General features: G+C 52.8%; 1 pseudogene; it reads right to left on the bottom strand.

Annotated features, from left to right (window-relative positions):
• Positions 1-1,547: 1,547 nt before the first annotated feature.
• On the bottom strand, positions 1,548-2,677 carry LOC115072497 (annotated as a pseudogene).
• Between the last annotated feature and the right edge of the window lie 1,009 nt (positions 2,678-3,686).

Here is a 3,686-nt window from a genome sequence, read left to right as displayed (position 1 = left end):
AGGAACAGAGAAAATGAAAGAGCTGGACAAGGAAAAAATTAGAATGGTTTTAAATGAGAAAAAGAAGTGCACACAAACCTAATCTATATCTAGATGTTGAAAATGGGATTAGAAATGGATTTTTTTTCTTATTCTTTAAAAACTTTTATTATTTTTACTTTATGTGCATGAGTGTTTTGCTTGCATGTATGTATGTGCACTACATGTGTGCAATTCCTGTGGAGGCCAGAGGAGGGCATCAGATCCCTTGGAGCGGAAGTTACAGATAGTTGTTAGCCACCATGTGGGTGCTGGAAACTGAATCCAGGTCCTCTGCAAAAACAACCAGTGCTCTTAACCACTGAACCATCTTCTTAGTCCCCTTTTTTTTTTTTTTTTTTTTTTTTTTTTGAGACAAGGTCTCACTATGTAGACTAGACTGGCCTCAACTTAGAGATTTATTCACCTGTCTCTCTGGTGCTGGGATCAAAAGGGTGTGCCATTACACCTGGCCTATTATGTACCTTTAAATGTCTAAGAATAGATGTCTGTAATAAGAACTTAAGTTGGCCCAGTATTGTACAGTACCACTGAGTAAGCTGCACACACCTAACAAAGACTACAATCAGAAAATGTCTTCTAAATAGCAACACTTTGGCTTAGAAACTTTTTCATCTCCATCAGCCAGGATGTGGTGAAATTGGTGATACGGACATCACGGTAGCCACTGGTGACCTCTTGACACCACTCTAGCAGGGACTGGCTGGAGCTGACCAGGGCAGGTGGTGTCTGGCTGCCCGGCAGCCCCCTGTCCTCTTTGGGCTCCTCTGGGGAAGAGGCCCCCCAAGGGCCTGGGTACCCCAGCCCCTGCCCCACTGGCCACCTGTGTCTCAAATAAGCTGGCTTCTGGGAGGCTTTCCTCAGCTTCTTTCCCCTTCTGGGTTCCCAAGACCCCAGATTCTTCTTCCTGGGCCTCAAAAATACCAGATTTATTTTCCAGGGGCTCAGAAACTGTTATCTCTGCTTTCTGGGGCCCCAAAGTCAAAGATTTGGCCTTTGTTTCTCCCAACACTCTAGCCTCTGCCCTCTGAAGCCTCAGTACTTTAGTCTCTGTCTCTGGTGTCCTGGATACTTTTGTCTCTATTTTCTGAGCCCCTGAAACTCTTTGTTCAGTGACTGTGAGAGCTCCCCAGGTCTCAGTCTCCTGAATTGTCAAAGTTTCTGTCTTTGTCTCCTCTAACTTTGAAACTATAGTTTCTGTTCACTGGGCCCCCTCAGAACCTCAGCCTCTTTTGTTCCAACTTCTGGCCTGGAAGTCCCAGAATCCCCCACCTCTGTTTCCTGAGCCCTGGCTATTTCAGGTTCTATCCCTGGGATCTCTGAGCCACCAACTTCTATCTCTTGGGTTCCCAGCATCTCAGGCTGTGTCATGTCTATCCACAGAGCCCCTGATTCCCTAACCTCTGTTTCCTGGGCCTCCGATATCTCAGACTTTCCCATCTCAGCAGCTATCACTGGACCCTCAAAACCCCCTATTTCTGCCTTCTGGGTCTTCAATATCTTCAATTCTATTGTCTCAGTTTCTGTTTGCTTCTGTCCCTGGCCCTTCTGGAGCCCCAGCTGAGATCTCCTGGGCTGGGGTGTTCTGGGCTCCCCTCTTCAATGGAGGAAGCTGTGGCATCTACAGCAGCAGCGGCAGGTCCAGGGGTCAGGGCGCTGACGGTGCTGGGTGCAGCGTGGACAGAGGATCCTGGGGCTGGAGTGGGATGGATGATGTCAGCTGGGGAGGGTGCTCTGGGGGTGGAATTCCAGCCCGGAACAGAGCAGGGCTGGGGACGGTGGTGGGGCACGGCAGCCCTGTTTGGCTTCACAGCACTTTCCTTTTGTTTGGGTCTGCATTCACATTGGCTGTGTTCTTCCAAGGACATCTCCCCCAGCTGACTGCTAGGGTACTGGATCATGAGGATCTGCATTCGGACTTGGTGCTGCCCAGTGGGCACACATTCTAGGCTGCCATCAGGGCAGCAGCCACCACAGCATTGCACAGTCACACAGCTGGGCACCTGGGCACCACTTTCTTCTGGTGATCAGGGGCATCAAGCTGGGAGACAGGGGCCTGGGTGCCAGCCAGCTGCAGCAGTGTGGCGAGCAGCAGGCGGTGGAGTAGGGGGCTTGGTGCCCACCGGGGCCGCGGTCCAGGGGCTCCCGCATTGTTCTAGCCTAGCCGCGCAGGGTGCGGTGGCAGCCAGAGACCATGGCAGGGGCCGGGGTGCGGGGATCGGGGGGCCAGGGGAGGCGGCTCTTCCGCGGCCCCCTCCCGAGTCCTGGGTGCAGGCAGCGCAGCTTAGCATTGCGGCAGAGGCCCTAGGAGCCAAGCGGGCGGGTGGCCGGTGGTGGCGGTGGTGGTGGTGGCAGCGGTGCTGTTGAGAGCAGGCGCCCCTCCCGCGGGCGGCAAGGCTGGGAGTGGCGGGTCCCCACCCGGCGGCTGGGCCATGGCACGGCTGGAGGGCCACGAGTTCGAGTACCTCATTACCTTATGAAGAGGTGCTTGGTGAACATCGGGCGCAACTGGTCGCAGGGCTCGGTGGACATGAGCATGGGCCACTCGAACTTCATCTGGCGGTGCCACCTGGAGATCTTCATGCCCCGGGTGGTGGCCATGGCGCATCTGCCCCAGAGCCCGCGCAGCCCCGGCCATGGGTTTTTTCAGTGGCCGGAGAGAGGGATGGAGAGGGGTGGGAGATACAGATAAAGGGTCTTGTCTACTTAGACCGAGAATAAAAGGAAGGAAAAAGGAGGAAAGGAAGGTTTAAAATAGAGAGGGTAGAGAAAAATACAAAACCAGACCCCACCCCAGTAAGACAATTTGCACAACCAGCAAGCACACACACCACATTGAATCACATTCCTGCGGACCGGTCGTTCTTTCACTCAGACACTCGCTGCACTCACCACTCTCACTTTCAGGATCCCCGAGACTTCTTGTGATTCTCCCAAATGGTGTCCGCTCGGACTGCCTCAGAGTAACGAGCTCGATTTTTTTTTTTTCTCCTCAGGCGCCATATTTGATGGTAGGCTTTCTTCCTAGGGCCAAGACACTCAGACCCTAGGGCCAGGGCTGGTTACCTGGACTTTTACCTAGGTGCTGGGACTCAAACCCGGACTTCCTAGGTGCTGGGACTTGAACCCGGACTTCCCTGCTCGGGACTCAAACCCGAGACCAGACACGGGATGGCGATTCCTGCTTTATTCTGGATTTTACAGACATGAGGGAGCCACCCTCGATTTACACTGCCCTGTCCGGAGAAAAGAAACTCTGCCCCCGTTTTTCCTTTGATCCCCAGAAGCCCCCCACGAATCCCGGACGAGCCCCCAAAATGTTACTGTCCGTGACTCCGTGGGTCTCTTCTGGAGAACAAAGGCCCGAGTATGGAGATGGAAAAATCAAGCAGAGTTTTATTAAATCAGCTAGCTGGGTCCGAACATCCTTTCAAGACACGCAGGTCTGGTCAGAGCGATCGACCCTGAGACAATTTTAGGTAAAGATTATATAGGCTTCTACAACCTTTACACAAAAGCCCTATACAAAAGCCCGCGTTTATACAACCAATAACTTCAAAACAAGAAAAATGTTACACTCCCTTCAGGTGTCCCAATCAAGGAGGGATGAGTGGTATGAGCCTGGCACAGCCCTTCCTTGTTATCTT

The sequence above is a fragment of the Nannospalax galili genome, unplaced genomic scaffold (assembly GCF_000622305.1).
Source record: "Nannospalax galili isolate Female #2095 unplaced genomic scaffold, S.galili_v1.0 scaffold600, whole genome shotgun sequence".
NCBI classification, from domain to species: domain Eukaryota; kingdom Metazoa; phylum Chordata; class Mammalia; order Rodentia; family Spalacidae; genus Nannospalax; species Nannospalax galili.
The sequence above is the reverse complement of the archived record's forward strand: the minus strand, read 5'-3'. Positions and strand labels throughout refer to the sequence as shown.